Source organism: Triticum dicoccoides, chromosome 2A (genome assembly GCF_002162155.2).
Source record: "Triticum dicoccoides isolate Atlit2015 ecotype Zavitan chromosome 2A, WEW_v2.0, whole genome shotgun sequence".
NCBI lineage: Eukaryota > Viridiplantae > Streptophyta > Magnoliopsida > Poales > Poaceae > Triticum > Triticum dicoccoides.
Genome location: NC_041382.1, coordinates 723,071,922 through 723,089,101, shown reverse-complemented (window position 1 = coordinate 723,089,101; position 17,180 = coordinate 723,071,922).

Here is a 17,180-nt window from a genome sequence, read left to right as displayed (position 1 = left end):
GACCTGGCTAGGGTCACGAGGGAGGCGCTTGGGCACCACATGGAGGCGTGTTTTGAAGCACGTTTCCCTCAAGAAGGAGCAAGGCAAGTAGATCCAGACCCTCAGGAGTTCGTCAGCAAGGCCATTCAGGAGCTACAGGAGTCAAGAGTCATGAGAGGCGGCCGTCGCCTACCAGCAGTAGGCCCCCATCCAGGCGAGGATGGCGGGCTGCGCATCTGCACCGATGTACCAGGGCTCAACCAAGTCGCCTCCCTGGAGCGCCTCTGGCCCTCGCGAGTGGGGCGCTGTGGAGGTCCACCCCACAGCTACGTTCCCATGCCTTACGGTTTGCCGAGCGCGGCTGACATGTACCAGCGCCTCATGAGGGGCATCGCGGAGGCACGAGAGGCCAGGCGTTCCGCAGCCCTGGCAGAGATGGAGATGGCCCGCGAGGAGCCGCCAACGTCTCCGGAGCCTCCCGAGGCCCCTGGGCCTGGGGGTCATGAGGATCGGCTTCCGTGGCCCACCGAGTCTGCTACACCAACACTCCTTCGTCCTCAACATCATCAGGTGACATCTCTCTGGTTTCACTTCCAACTGGGAGCGCCCCCCCCAGGGCTGCATTATTCCCAGGCCGCGGGGGTCCATCCCTACGGCGTGTATCCCTTTTTATTCTATGTTGTCAGCTTAACTTGTTGGGGGCGCCCCTCAGGCCGCATGATCCCCAAGCCGCTCGGGCCAGGCCCAGTGGCATGTATCCCATTTGCATTCATTTCCAATTATGCGTTAAACCCACCATGCATGATTATTCGATGCCGGTCCACGGCACCTCTTCTTCTCCATGCCGACCACTTGCACGTTAAAGGGGGGTACCTGAGCATCGCGACTCAGGGCTCTTACTGGCTCTCCAGCCCTCACCCTCTGGCCTTGTCCATGCCATCACGACCTGGCATACCAGCGACGGCTGAGACCAGCTCGAGGGCCGGGACCCGAGGACGTAGAGTTCAGGCATCTAACCAAATTTGCAGGGACACACCACAAGATAAGGCCCAGTGCCAGGCGCAACCCGCCTAGAGGTAGGGCCCCGCGAGTCCCGCGCTGGCTCAGGGTGCCCAGATACACCTCGCCAGGCCCTACCGTGCCAGCCACGTGTCAAGGCGGGGTTGTACATGCCCCGGGGGCTCCCGGAGGGGGCCCCCTCCCACGTACCAGTGGAAGCACCATGCTCTGCGCTGGCTGACGACACTGCCGAGGAGCGGCTATGCCCGTACACATACGGTAGCACTATGCTCCGTGCTGGTGATAAACAACTGAGGGTGGCCCCCGGGTCGCATCAACCTCAGGGAGCCCAGAGCTCAGTGTCTAGCCTCATCGTAACGCCTCCCCTCAGGAGTGTCGCGCGAGGGGGCTGGGCACGGGGGTTGCGCCTGGGTTACACCCAGACACATGCCGCCTAGCCAGGTCCCCCTGGTCCTGGTTCGTCGCGTGTCTCTCCCCGAGCGGAGCCAAGGTACGAAGGCCGTTTGAGAGTCAAGGGGGACTCCTGAGCATCGCGACTCAGGAGCCTAACTGGTCACGTAGCCCCTCACTCCGTGGCCCCGTCCTGGTTTCCAGTCGGGACCATCGCTGGGTGAGGCACGCGCGCGGCCGGGCTCTGCAGACGTAGAACGATAGATCCACCCACATCACACCTCCCTACTTGTTGTTCGTGCGCCAAGGGGGACTCCTGAGCATCGCGACTCAGGAGCCTAACTTGTCACGTAGCCCCTCACTCCTTGGTCCCGTCCTGGTTTCCGGTCGGGACTATTGCTGGGTGAGGTATGCGCGGGGCCGGGCTCTGCCGGCGTAGAACATAAGCAAGTAGGAAGGAAAAGCGCAAATTTCAAGGAATTCAAAAGCAAATATTACAGTCCACACTGTTATCCCAGTACCAAACGCAAGTTTAAACGCCTCCCCGAGGCATGATACATGTGCAGGAATTAAAAGCAGGACAGGAGCCACGACGGAGTCACTTGGCGGCGAGGGAGCAGCACGGAGTGGGTTCGCCTCACGGAGCAGCGGGGCCGGCAGCGCCTTGCTCCGGCTTGGTGTTGAAGGCCTGGAACTTCCCCAGCAGAGCTTCTGCACGACCCTTCATGGCCTTGGCAGCGGCAGCGGCACACTCGCCGCTCACTGGCTCCAGCAGGCTGTCGAGGTCAATGCCGGGATCGCGAAGGTGGATGTGGGTGAGGACCCGCGTCAGCGCTGCAGAAGACAGGACACGTGCCTCAGCCTCGGCCGTGGGGCCAAGGCCAAGGGCGACATCTTCAAGAGCATGAACCAGGAAGGGAAGCAGCTTGGCGGGGCCGTCCTCGGCGCCAACCACCGGGCTCTCCAGGCTGTTGTCGTAAAGCGTCCTTAGAGAGGAGCGAGCCTTCGCCTCCAACTCCGTGAAGGCCGTGCGGTCCTCGGCAAGAACCAGGGCCTTGCCGTCCAGCTCGGCCTTCCTCGCCCCCAACTCCTGCTCCAGCGCGCCTAGGCGGCCGCGGCGCTTCCTGAGCTTGGCCTCCCGGCCCTCGACGGCCGCCTCGCGAGCCTTCACGCCTTCTTCCTGCTCTTGGTGAAGGCGGACCTCTTTCACGAGCTGATCCCGCAGGCCTTGCAGCTCGTCCTCCAGCGCCTTGCAGCGACCATGGACATCGACCACCTCCCCCAGGGTTGCATCACGAGCAGCCTTCGCCTCCAGGACGGCCTGCTTCTCCTTGTCGCATGCCGTCGAGGCCTGGACCAGCGCCGCCCGAATCGAGGCGTTGGAGTGAACCCATCCTGAAGCCGGCTCCAAGCGCCCGGCCACTAAGCGGGGGTCGGCGCCAAGAAGATCCTGACGCAGTCGGTCCAGCTCAGCAACAGCACGATCCAGAACGGCAGAAGGAGTCAGAGAGACAGCGGCCGGTGGAGTAGGAGGAGAAGGCGGCAGCGCAGCCGCGGCATCCTGAGGCGGAGTCTGCCGCGCCCCGATAGCTGTAGTGGCGGCGGCAGTCAAGAGCACCTCGGGAGCCACTTGGGCCGTGGGGGCTGAGCTCACCCCAGCCGGCTTAGCCAGGCCTTGCGAGGATGACCGGGCAGGAGAAGCCTGTGCGTCACGGTCATCCTCCTTCGTGGGTAGAAGCGCCGCCACGAATGGAACCACGGGAGCCCCCTTCGGCTTCTTTGCTGCGGGCGCCAGCCTATCCAAAAGGATGCGGACGTCAAGCCTCAGAAGCAGAGCAAGAGATAAAGACAAGAATCGAATGCTTACGGGTCGTCGCCAGTGAGCTCAAGCGGCCTCCGGCCAAATTTGAAGCCTGAAAGCCGGCTGGAAGGATCAACCTCGGGAAGCTTGGAGGCGGAAGGTGCGTCTGCGGTTCACCCCGGGGCCGGGGGAGACGCGCAGGAGATCAGCCCGGTCCTGTCCTTCTTCGGGATCGGGGGCGAGCTCCCGCCGCCCTGCCCATCGTTGTCCTCATCGTCGTCTTCGTCGTCATCCTCATCGTCATCGCTCGGAGAGAGGTGGAGAGCGCGGGACCTGCGCCGAGGGAGGGGAGCCCTCAATCTCCGTCAGTTGCCTCGGAGTCAGGCCCTTTTCCCCACTCCCCTCCTCTTTGCTGGAGTCGTCGGAGGGCACGTCCACCGGTCCCTCGGGAGCTTCTAGGGGCACGGGCCCCTCCCCGTTGAAGACAGGCATGGACTTCACCACCCGCTCCCAGTCGTCGCGGAGGAACAAGGGCGTAGGAGCGCCCTCCAACCTCGCCACATTGCCCCCGACCAGAGATTGGAGAACCGCAGCCAGGTCTCCGTCGGCCAAGGCCGCGGGGCTCGGACGGGGCATCCACATTAGAAGTGAGTACTGCCGAAGCGGAGCCAACCGGTGCTCCAGGAACTCCCTCAGCAGCGACGCGCCGGTCAGCTTCGCCGCCGCCATGTCGGTCGGCCTCAGATCCGCGTCCATCTTCTCCAACACCATCTTCGCACGGGGATCCGCGAGCTCCGCTCGACCCCAGTCGCTGGAGCTCGTGGGCTGCTCCGTGGGCAGGATCAGCCGAGGGTGGATGCGCCCAGCATCCACCAAGATCCACTTGCTCCTGAAGCCCTCAATCCTCTTCCCAGAGTTCGAGATGGCAATGGCGCCGCCGTACGCGACGAAGCTCGCGCACGCGGAAGCAGTCCCACGGGAGGTCCGGAGGTAGAAGTAGTGGCGCGGTAAGGCCACTGAGGGCGGCACCCCAACGTGAGCCTCACAATAATAAGCAAAGATTGCCAGGAGAAGGACGGAGTTGGGATGGAGATGCAGGGCCTGTAGCTTGTAATGGCGGAGGACAGAGAAGAAGAACTCGGAGAAGGGAGGCACCAGACCAGCAACAATGGAACTTATGAAGAGCGGATAGAAGGTGCTCCTTTGACCCTCAGGGGTGGCGGAGCCGGCCTTGAACACCTTCGCCCCATCGATGCCCCACGCCATCGCCATCCGGCGCAACCGGGCAAGGCTCGCCTCCCACACGTTCGGCGAGTCCAGGGCAGACGAGTACCAAGCGCGGCCGGGGGCTGACGAGGTGCCATGGCTCCCTAGGTCGCACGGTCAGAGCAGATCTGGAAATTTCGGAGGAAGGAAGGAGAGGCGCAAGAAAGGGGATCTGAGTAGCAACCGGGGAAAGCAAGAAGCAGGGCCTAGGCGGATGCCACTCCTTTATCAACTCGCGCGGTTGCTAAGGCGCCCACGTCCAGTCAACCGCCACGCGGCGCCCAAGGCCGCAGGCTGTAAGGGCCCGCGGTGCTTCGCTCTTGCCCTTCCGCCTCCCTGCACGGCCAAGTCCGGGCGCGCCTTGGGCCCGGGGGCTACTGTCGGCGTTCTGGGAACGGGGGTCCCCAGACTTGCCTGCCTGCGGCCTGCGGTGTGGCTCAAAGGGGGGCCCAGCATGGCCCATCTTCACCAACACAAACCCAGGGGCCAAGCCTCGCGGGGCGGACGACGCGGAGCTTCCTCGGGCATGGCCTCGTCAGGCTGACTCACGAGGAGGTGGAGAGATCAAGGCGGGGTACCTCACGAGGTGCCCGTGATGCAAGCCATGACGACTCAGGGCGCTAGGCGGGTGCCAGCCCGCGCAGCGTCCTCCTTTCCTCTTTGGTGCAAAGAGGGCAAGCGCAGCCGCGGAGTACCGAGGCATCAGGCAAAGGTTGCCATTTCGGTGCAATGAGACCAAGACCAGGAGGACTATGAGACGGAGGTCACCGTGGAGCCCAAGACGGCGTCATCACCAGAGCTTTGCGCAGGCGAAGACTACTTTTGTCAGGATAGCTGATACTTGTTGTCCCCCTTCAAATTAGCCCGCCATTGTTGGCTCCCTTCCCGCTCGATATTTGGGAAGAGGACCAGGGCCTCTATAAATAGGACTAGCCACCCACATAGCAAGGGCGTCGGGGGTTCGGTCGGTTTTGCTGGAGGCAGAGAGAGAGAGGGAGAAGGTGACTGAACTCCACTGAGCAGTTCATCGCCCCAGCCAAGAACAGACCCTCGCGAGGCTGTTCTTCCTTGTATTGTTCTTCATCATCAGCCCAAGAGGCAATCCACCACACCACACACTTGAGTAGGGTATTACACCACAACGGTGGCCCGAACCAGTATAAACCTTGTGTCTCTTGTGTTGTTCTTTCCGTAGTTTTAGATCGTAGCATGGTGGAGGGGTGCAGGTAGGTAGGAGGCGAAATCTCCGCGTGCACCCCAGTGTTCGAACCTCAAGGGTCTGCCAGAACCCAAAATCCGACAAGATCCAAAGATAGAGAAGAAGACATCTAGCTAATAACTATTGTTGGATTTCGGGTTCCGGCAGACCCTTGAGGTTCGAACACTGGGGTGCGCGCGGAGATCTCTCCCTTACCGATCTACGTCCAATCTCCTTGCGTGATCTAAGCTGGAAGCATCGAACAACACAAGGGACACGAGCTTTATACTAGTTCGGGCCACGGTTGTAGTGTAATACCCTACTCCAGTGTGTGGTGTGGTGGATTGCCTCAGGGGCTGATGATGAATAGTACAAGGGAAGAACAGCCTTGCGAGAGGTGTACTTGAACTGGTGCGATGAACTTCTTGGGTGAGTTCAGTCGCCTCTCTCTCTCCGCTAGGGCTCTATCAGATCTCTAGATGTCTCTGCTCTTCGGTGCCCCCCTTCCTCTGTGGTGGCTAGCTCTATTTATAGAGGCCCTGGGCCTCTCCCCAAATAATGAGCGGGAAGGGCGCCAACAATTGGCCATTTTGAAGGGGAACATCTAGTACAAGTTATCCTGACCAAAGGTGGTCTTCGGCTGCCAAAAGTACTGGTGACGACGCCGTCTTGGGCTCCATGGTGACCTCCGTCCTGCCGCTCTGTTGGTCTTGGTCTCGTTGCACCGGAATGGCAACCTTTGCCCGATGCCTTGGCCTGAGCTTTCCCCCTTTGCACCAAAGGGGAAACAAGGACGCTGCGCAGGCCGGCGCCCGCCTGGTCTCGATCGTCATGGCTTGCATCACGGGCTCCTCGCGAGGTACCCCTGCCTTGATCTCTCCGCCACCTCACGAGCCTGCCTGATGTGGCTGCCTCTAAGGAAGCTTCCTGTCGTCTGCCCCGCAAGGCTTGGCCCCTCGCGAGGGTCTTGAGCTTGAGCTGATGAAGATGGGCCGCGCTGGGCCCCCACTTGAGCCACGCCACACGCCCCAAGCAGGCAAGTCTGGGGACCCCCGTTCCCAGAGCACCGACATTAGCCCCCGGGCCCAAGGCGCGCCCGGGCTTGGCCTAGCAGGGAAGCGAAGGGGCAAGCGTGAAGCGCCGCGGGCCCAAAAAGCCTGCGGCCTTGGGCGCCGTGTGGCGATTGATCGGTCGTGGGCGTATGCGCTTCCCCATAACGCCTCGGCGACCGCACGACTAGACAAGTCCCTGCATGCAGAGAAACCGGTCATGATTACCTGCAATCGTGGTGCTCGGCGGTTGGCCTCCTCCAGCTATAAGTACGGGGTTGCGCGAGCCCCTTCAGCCCATCCCTTCTTGCTGCTCCTTTTCTTCTTCTTGGCTACTCGCCGTCCCCATGGATCCAAAGAGGTTCTCGGCCACGGAGAAAGGAAAGGCTCGCCAGGCAGGGCCTGACTCCCCCCCCCCTGACCAAGCGCGGCCGAGGCCGCCCTCGCAAGTATTCCACGGTCCCCGTAGTGGCCCCCCGCGGCCATGGAGGCGGTTCCCTGCGCTGTGGTGAGCGCCCGGCCGCCGATGGGGGGCGCGCCGTGGCTGCGCGCCCCCCTAGGCCATGCTTTTGCTCTACAGAGGTGCTGCCGGAGTTCGTCGTGTGGTCAGCGGACCCAACCAGGACCCGGCTCCAGCTCTCCCGTTTCTTCGTAGGTGATCTGCCGGCCAGCGCTCGGTGCGGCTTCTGGCTCCAGGCAGACGACTGCTGCAGTAGGGCCTCCTGGGCTTCGTTGGATGTCTCCGTTTCTGGGAATGGGGCCCTGACCTGCGGCTGGCAAACGTTTGCCCGCGCGCGCGGCCTGGGCCGGTGGTGCACCCTGCACTTCAAGTTCGACGGCGACGCCACCCTCTACACGAGGGTGTTCGGGGAAGACGGTCGCCGAACTGGGTGCTGCCCCGAAGACGACAACCGCGGCCACCTGCCCAGCCCTGGTACTGACCAGGGTGAAGACGGCAACATGCGTATAGGCGGCGGTGCTCGGGGTTCGCTGAGCTTCGGCGACTCCCTCTCAGGCAGCAGCTCCTCCAGCGGTGGCCGCGACCAGCCCCCATGCCGTCGCGCCCTCCTGGGTGAAGGTAGCGGGTCAGCCCACCATCGCACCCCGGCGAAGCGAGAGGAGGGATCCTCCTGAGCCCCAGGAGCAGCTCGAACCTTCGTTGTGGGTTGGTGCAGGACGAATCATGCCCATTTTGTTTTCCTTCTTTTCCTGCGCAAAAATAGAAGGTAGTATAGGGCCCTGCCGGGGCGTGTTAGAACTGCTGCTGTTAACCATCGCGTTGCTTCCGCTATTTCTGCGCTGCGTTTCCGCGTCGTGCACCCATGTGTAGGAATTATTTTAGCTCGGTGGGGCTTGACGCGGTCCTCGCCTCCCGAGGCCGTGGCCTCGCCGTGCGCTTTGTGCCCTGCAGGGATCAGTAGGAGGGGTAACTTTCGGTCTTGGTTGTGGGGGCGATCGGCCCAGGTCCTGCGCTTGTGTCACGATGCCTGTGAGGCACGGACTAGGAGGGGTGCTCCCGCAGAGGACTCGGATAGGAAAGCTCCAAACGATCGGGGAAGAAAACACTTGCGAGGGCGCCCGCGAACCTCCCTCGCGAGACTTGTGTGAGAGAAAACGAGGCAAGCGAGTGAAAAAGGCAAAGAGTCACAAGCCAAGAACGTAAACAGCTTCAATAAAACTTCAAACGGGAATAAACAAGCCAACTGCAGAAAGCAAATGAAAAAGCCACGTCCGGCATCTATTCTAGTCTTCGACGTCTTCTCACCAGCGCGGAGCTAAGTGCTGCCACTGGGCGTGGGCGGGAGCCCCCGAGGCCCGAGGGCGGCACTCCGGAGACTCTGGGGCATGTACAGCCCCACTCAACATTACATGAGAGTGTCACAGGCGGCGAGCTTCACAGGCATTGGCCTTCTTCATAGGCACCGGGCCTTTCCCGAAATGCGGCAGCTTCACAGGCATTTGCCTTCTTCACAGGCACCGGGCCTTTCCCAAAACATGGCAGCTTCACAGGCATTTGCCTTCTTCATAGGTACCGGGCCTTTCCCAAAACACGGCAGCTTCATAGGCATTTGCCTTCTTCACAGGCACCGGGCCTTCCCCAAAACACGGCAGCTTCACAGGCATTTGCCTTCTTCACGGGCACCGGGCCTTTCCTAGGTGCTAGGCCTCGCTCGGGGATAGAACCTCCGGAGATGTTGAATGTTCCACGCGTTCTGGATGGGTACCCCCTCCGTGGTCTCCAAGCGCGCCGAGCCAGGCCTGGAGACATGAACAACCTTGAATGGGTCCTCCCACATGGGAGAGAGCTTGTGCAGCCCCTCCCTGGAGAGAACCCGTCTGAGTACGAGATCCCCTACCTCAAGAGTTCTGGGGCGGATGTTGCGGCAGTGGTATCGTCGCAGCGCCTGTTGATACCTTGCTGCTCGCAGCGCGGCTTCTCGGCGGCGTTCCTCCCCCAACACGAGATCCATCCCCCGCATGGTGTCCTGCTGCATCTCGTCGAACGCCAGGACCCGCGCGGAGCGACGCCTGACCTCGTGAGGGAGAACAGCCTCTGCTCCGTAGATGAGGAAGAACGGGGTCTCTCTAGTCGGCTTGGTCGCAGTAGTGCGGATTGACCACAGCATGGACTGGAGCTCGTCGTACCAGCCCCTGCCACAGGCCACCAGCTTCTTCTTAAAGGTCTTGCATTTGAGGCCCCTCAGGACCTCCGCGTTGGCTCGCTCGGCCTGGCCGTTGCTTCGGGGGTGTGCTACCGAAGCGTAGCATATCTGCATTCCAAGGTTAGCACAGTATGTTTTGAAGAGATTACTGGTGAATTGCAAACCGTTGTCGGTGATGATGCGGTTGGGCACCGCAAATCGGCTCACGAGGCCCTTGATGAACTTGACCGCGGAGCCTGCCGGGATTGTGCGGACGGCTTCCACCTTAGCCCACTTGGTGAACTTGTCCACAGCGGCGTAGAGGTAGCGATAGCCCCCTGGCGCCCGAGGAAACGGGCCCAGAATGTCCATCCCCCAAACTGCGAACAGCCATGAGAGGGGTATAGTCTGTAGACCCCCCGCAGGCTGATGGATCTGCTTAGTGTGAAACTAGTAGGCCCCGCAAGCCTTCACCAGCTCAACGGCGTCGATGAGCGCCGTGGGCCAGTAGAATCCACTACGGAACACCTTGCTGACGAGGGTTCGTGACGACGAGTGGTGCCCTCAGTCTCCGCCGTGTATGTCCGCTAGTAGCTCATTCCCTTGCTCTCGGGAGATGCAACATAGGGACACGTCATTTGGTCGCTTCCTGTAGAGCTCTCCATCCCTGATGCAATAAGCTGTGGCCTGCCGCGCCACATGCTCCGCTTCCTCCTCATTCCCTGGCAGAGTCCCTTGCATCAGGTAGTTCTTGAGCTCCGTCATCCAACACCCTTCCTGAGGCTCTAACGCTAGGAGCAGGCGTGCTCCTGAGGCCAGGCCGCAGACTGGGGCTCCAGAGGCAGGCGGCTGAGGGAGCTCCTCCCTTGGTTGCGCCGTGCTCGACAGTGACGGCACCGCCGAGGGTTTGAAGAGCCACTCCTCGAAGACGCCAGGCTCCTGAGGCAGCCGCTGAGATGCCCTCTTGGCAATGTCATCAGCTTCTTGATTGGTGTCGCAGGGCACGTGTTGCAACTCCAGCCCCCAGACCTATTTCTCCATCTTGCGAACCTCAGCGAGGTAGGCTTCCATGTGCTCTTCCTTTGGCTCGTATATCTTGTTGGAGAAGTTGATGAGGAGCTGTGAATAACCCTTGACGATGAGGCGCTTTACCCCTAAGGCCATTGTGGCCTTCAAGCCTGCTATTAGGCCTTCGTACTCCGCTATGTTGTTGGAGACCTTTTCTCCGTGCTGGAAGCAGAGTTGTACGGCGTAGTAGAGTTTGTCCTGGGTAGGGGATAAGAGCACTGCGCCAGCTCCTGCACCGTGTCGGGAGAACGCCCCATCGAAGTACATGACGCAGCCTTCCGGTGCTTCACTTCTCGGGGATAGTGATCGGTCTTCGCCCGCCTCGAGACCCGGCGCTTCTGCCCATTCTGCCACGAAATCCGCAAGTGCGGCTCCCTTGATGACTCTGGTCGTACTGAATTCTAGCTGAAATGCATGTAGTTCAATGTTCCATTCAGCGACCCTCCCAGCTGAGTTAGGGCTCCTGAGTACTCTTTCCAAGGGGTATGTTGAGACGACTTTGATGGGATGGCCTTGGAAGTAGTGGCGCAGCTTGCGTGAGTCCACTAGTAGCGCGAGGAGGAGTTTTTGAGGCATGGGGTACCGTTCCCTTGTGTCCCATAGCACCGTGCTGACGAAGTACACGGGATGCTCGACGAGGTTGAGGGTGCTGGCACAGCTTGCGTCCTCTAGAGGTCGAGGCGTCTCTTGAGACGACGGAGCCCCCAGTGCTTGGTCGCCTGAAGAGGCCTCTCCTATTTCGGGTGCGTACTCCTGCTGCGGCTGTTCCTTTCCGGCTGTGGTTGCGGCCTTCGCGATGCCCTCCCGGCTCTGCTTTGCTTCAGTTCGGACGGTCGATGCGGCCTTGGCACAGCGCTCCTCCCTGACCGCCACCAGGGCTGCGCTAGCGGAGTAGGGGGTGGCCACAAGGTAGAGCACTAGGGGCTCCCGAGGACGCGGAGCTACCATCACTGGTGGGCTGGTAAGGTACCTCTTGAGGTCTTGGAACGCCTTGTCAGCCTCTTCAGTCCATTCGAAGGGGCCCTTTTTCTTCATTAGCTTGAAGAAGGGCAGCGCTCGTTCCCCCAGCTTGGAGATGAAGCGCCCCAGGGCAGTTACACACCCGGTGAGCTTCTGCATTTCTCTAAGGGTCCTTGGCGGGCTCATGTCTTCGACTACCTTGACCTTCTCCGGGTTGGCCTCGATGCCCCTGTGGGACACGAGGAAACCCAGGAGCTTGCCCGAGGGGACTCCAAACACGCACTTCTCCGGGTTGAGCCATAGGTCCACTTCCTTGAGGCTCGGAAAGGTTTCTTCCAGGTCCTGTATCAGGGTTCTTGCCTCACGAGACTTCACCACAATGTCATCGACGTAAGCTTCAGCGTTCCTCCCGAGCTGCCGGCCTAAGGCGATGTGCATCAGCCGCTGAAAGGTCGCGCCTACATTGTGCAACCCAAATGGCATGCGCGTATAGCAGTACACTCCACACGGGGTCAGGAAAGCCGTCTTCTCCACGTCTTCTACCGCCATCTTGATCTAGTGATAGCCCGAGAAGGCATCTAGGAAGCACAATAGGTCACACTCTATGGTGGAGTCAACTATCTGGTCAATGCGGGGGAGCGGAAATGGATCCTACGGGTAGGCCTTGTTGAGGTTGGTGAAGTCGACACACATGCGCTCCTTTCCTCCCTTTTTTGGCACAACGACCGGATTAGCCAGACAATCAAGGTAGCGGACCTCGCGGATAACTCCTGCCGCCTCTAGCTTCCGGGTCTCTTGAACGATGAAAGCCCGTTTCTCAGTGGACTGCCGCCTCGCCTTCTGCTTCACGGGGCGCACATTGGGGCACACGTTGAGGTGATGCTCAATCACTTTCCTTGGGACCCTGCTAACTGATCAGGTTCCCACGTGAACACCTTCTTGTTCGCATGCAGGAACCTCACCAGGGCCTCCTCCTGCTCGGGCTCGAGGTTGGCCCCTATGGTGAAGGTGGCGCCAGTGGACCCGTCCTCGTCGACTGGTACCTGCTTGGTTTCTGCCTTGTCTTGGGTGAATACTTGCTTCTTTTAGCCGGTGCAGCCCCCTTGGGCTCAAGGGTGTCGGTGCTAGTGGGCTGTGCCACCGCGGCCGCCCTGAAAACAAGCTGGAGCACCTGCAGCACATCCCTTGTGTCTCCTGACATGGTGAGGATGCCGCTGCTCCCAGGCATCTTCATGAGGTTGTACGCTGGGTGAGTTGCTGCCATGAACCGAGCCAAGGCCGGGTAGCCGAGGATGGCGTTGTAGGGGAGGCCAATGGGGGCAATGTCGAAGTCGATCAGCTCCGTGCGGAAGTTGTCATTGGTGTCGAAGGTCACTGGGAGGCGGATCTCTCCCAAGGAGGCGATGGAACCGGCTCCGATGCCCGAGAAAGGCCTGCTGGGTTGGAGCCGCTCCAGCGGCATGTGGAGGAGGCTGAAGGCCTCCACCGAGAGCACGTTGAGGCCGGCACCACCGTCGATGAGGGTCCTGGTGACGTCCACTTGGCAGATGGTGGGGGTGCACAGCATCGGGAGCGCGCCCGAACTGATGGGGTTGAAGGGGTGGTCCTCCGAGTCGAAGGTTAGATCGGCCTCGGGCGCCACCCAGCCCGGGGGGGCTTCTCGGCGCTTGGAGGCAGTGCTGACCCGGCGGGTGAACGGCTTGACGTGATGGCTCGAGGGTGGTGCTTGGGAGCCACCCCGGAGAGCTGCAACGACGGGCGGCACTGGTGCGGCGAAACGGGCAAGGAAGAGGTCGCGTAGCTCCTCCCAGGAGGTGACAGAAGCCGTCGGAAGGTGGAGGAGCCACGCGTGCGGGGCGCCGGTGAGGGCCATGGGTAACCAGTTGGCCATCACCCGGTCGTCGCCCCCGGCTTTGAGGACGGCCTCCTCGTACTCCTGTAGGAAAATCATCGGGTCTATCGTGCCGTTGTAGCGCAGCGGCATCTCGGGCTTGAACTTGTGCGGCCACTGCACCTGTCGCAGGGTGGGGGCCAAGGCCCGGAGGGGGCGGCGCGTTGTCCGCCATGAGGGTGGGACGCGATGTTGGGGGAGAGCGGATCGTCAGGAGGGAGAATTCCGGTGCACCCCTACCTGGCGCGCCAAATGTCGGATTTCAGGTTCCGGCAGACCCTTGAGGTTCGAACACTGGGGTGCGCACGGAGATCTCTCCCCTACCGATCTACGTCCAATCTCCTCGCGTGATCTAAGCTGGAAACAACGAACAACACAAGGGACATGAGGTTTATACTAGTTCGGGCCACCGTTGTGGTGTAATACCCTACTCCAGTGTGTGGTGTGGTGGATTGCCTCAGGGGCTGATGATGAATAGTACAAGGGAAGAACAGCCTCGCGAGAGGTGTTCTTGAACTAGTGCGATGAACTGCTTGGGTGAGTTCAGTCGCCTCTCTCTCTCCGCTACGGCTCTGTCAGATCTCTAGATGTCTCCGCTCTTTGGTGTCCCCCTTCCTCTGTGGTGGCTAGCTCTATTTATAGAGGCCCTGGGTCTCTCCCCAAATAATGAGCGGGAAGGGCGCCAACAATTGGCCATTTTGAAGGGGAACATCTAGTACAAGTTATCCTGACCAAAGGTGGTCTTCGGCTGCCAAAAGTACTAGTGATGACGCCGTCTTGGGCTCCACGCTGACATTCGTCCTGCCGCTCTTCTGGTCTTGGTCTCGTTGCACCGGAATGGCAACCTTTGCCCGATGCCTTGGCCTGTGCTTGCCCCCTTTGCACCAAAGGGGAAACAAGGACGCTGCGCAAGCCGGTTCCCTCCTGGCGCCCGCCTGGTCTCGATCGTCATGGCTTGCATCACGAGCTCCTCGTGAGGTACCCCTTCCTTGATCTCTCCGCCTCCTCGCGAGCCTGCCTGATGTGGCTGCCTCTGAGGAAGCTTCCTGTCGTCCGCCCCGCGAGGCTTGGCCCCTCGCGAGGGTCTTGAGCTTGAGCTGATGAAGATGGGCCGCGCTAGGCCCCCACTTGAGCCACGCCGCAGGCCGCAGGCAGGCAAGTCTGGGGACCCCCGTTCCCAGAAAACCGACAACTATGGACCCAAAGGTCTATGGTAAACTACTCACACATCATCGGAGAGGCTATGGTGTTGATGTAGAAGCCCTCCGTGATCGATTCCCCCTCTGGCGGAGCGCCAGAAAAGGCTCCAAGATAGGATCTCACGGGTACAGAAAGTTGGGGTGGTGGAAATAGGGTTTCGTGGTGCTCCTAGATGTGTTCAGGGTATATGAGTATATATAGGCGAAGGAAGTAGGTCAGTGGAGCTGCGAGGGGCCCACGAGGGTGGGTGGCGTGCCCACCCCCTTGGGGCGCGCCCTCCTGCCTCATGGCTTCCTCGCTGCTTTCTTGACGTCCACTCCAAGTCTCCTGGATTGCATTTGTTCCAAAAAACGATCCTCGCGAAGGTTTCATTCCGTTTGGATTCCGTTTGATATTCCTTTTCTGTGAAACACTGAAATAGGCAAAAAAACAGCAATTTGCACTAGGCCTTCGGTTAATAGGTTAGTCCCAAAAATAATATAAAAGTGCATAATAAAGCCCATTAAACATCCAAAACAGATAATATAATAGCATGGAACAAGCAAAAATTGTAGATACGTTGGAGATGTATCAAGCATCCCCAAGCTTAATTCCTGCTCGTCCTCGAGTAGGTAAATGATAAAAACAGAATTTTTTATGTGGAATGCTACCTAACATAATTTTCAAAGTAATTCTCTTTATTGTGGCATGAATGTTCAAATCCGAAAGATTGAAGATAAAAGTTTAATATTGACATAAAAATAATAATACTTCAAGCATACTAACTAAGCAATTATGTCTTCTCAAAATAACATGGCCAAAGAAAGCTTATCCCTACAAAATCATATAGTTTGGCTATGCTTCATTTTCTTCACACAAAAATGCTCTCATCATGCACAACCCCGATGACAAGTCAAGCAATTGTTTCATACTTTAGTAATCTCAAACTTTTTTGAACTTCCATGCAATACATGAGCGTGAGCCATAGACATAGCATTATGGGTAGAATAGAATATGATAATGGAGGTTGTGTGGAGAAGACAAAAAAGGAGAAAGTCTCACATTGACACGGCTAATCAACGGGCTAGGGAGATGCCCATCAATTGATGTCAATGCAAGGAGTAGGGATTGCCATGCAACGGATTGCCATCCAACTTGCTTGCTCACGGAGACCTAGGGCATTTGAGGAAGCCCATTGTTGGAATATACAAGCCAAGTTCTATAATGAAAACTTCCCACTAGTATATGAAAGTGACAATATAAGAGACTCTCTATCATAAAGATCATGGTGCTACTTTGAAGCACAAGTGTGGAAATAAGGATAGTAGCATTGTCCCTTTTATTTCTTTTCTGTTTTTTTGGGACAATGCTCTATTAATGATGATCATCACACTTCTATTTATTTACAACTCAATGATTACAACTCGATACTAGAACAAGATATGACTCTATATGAGTGCCTCCGGTGGTGTACTGGGATGGGAAATGAATCAAGAGTGACATGTATGATAAATTATGCATGGTGGCTTTGCCACAAATACGATGTCAACTACATGATCATGCAAGGCAATATGACAATGATGAAGCATGTCATAATAAATGAAACGGTGGAAAGTTGCATGGCAATATATCTCGGAATGGCTATGGAAATGCCATAATAGTTAGGTATGATGGCTATTTTGAGGAAGATATAAGGAGGTTTATGTGTGATAGAGCATATCATATCACGGGAGTTGGATGCACCAGCGAAGTTTGCACCAACTCTCAAGGTGAGAAAGGGCAATGCACGGTACCGAAGAGGCTAGCAATGATGGAAAGGTGAGAGTGCGTATAATCCATGGACTCAACATTAGTCATAAAGAACTCACATAATTATTGCAAAAATCTACAAGTCATCAAAAACCAAGCATTACGCGCATGCTCCTAGGGGGATAACTTGGTAGGAAAATACCATCGCTCGTGCCCGACCGCCACTCATAAGGATGGCAATCAAAGAACACCTCTTGTTTCAAATTTGTCACATAACGGTCACCATACGTGCATGCTATGGGACTTGCATACTTCAACACAAGTATTTCTCAAATTCACAACTAGTCAAATAGCATGACTCTAATATTAACATCTTCATATCTCAAAACAATCATCAAGTATAAAACTTCTTGTAGTATTCAATGCACTTTTTATGAAAGTTTTTATTATACCCATCTCGGATGTCTATCATATTAGGACTAATTTTATAGCCAAAGAAAATTACCGTGCTGTTCTAAAAGACTCTCAAAATGATATAAGTGAAGCATGAGAGATCAATAATCTCTTTAAAATAAAACCACCACCGTGCTCTAAAAAGATATAAGTGAAGCACTAGAGCAAAATTATCTAGCTCAAAAGATATAAGTGAAGCACATAGAGTATTCTAATAAATTCCGATTCATGTGTGTCTCTCCAAAAGGTGTGTACAGAAAGGATGATTGTGGTAAACTAAAAAGCAAAGACTCAAATCATACAAGACGCTCCACGCAAAACACATATCATCTGGTGAATAAAAATATAGCCTCAAGTAAAGTTAGCGATGGACGAAGACGAAAGAGGGAATGCCTTTCGGGGCATCCCCAAGCTTAGGGTTTTGGTTGTCCTGGAATTTTACCTTGGGTTGCCATGGACATACCCAAGCTTAGGCTCTTGCCACTCTTTATTCCAAAATCCATCAAATCTTTACTCAAAACTTGAAAACTTCACA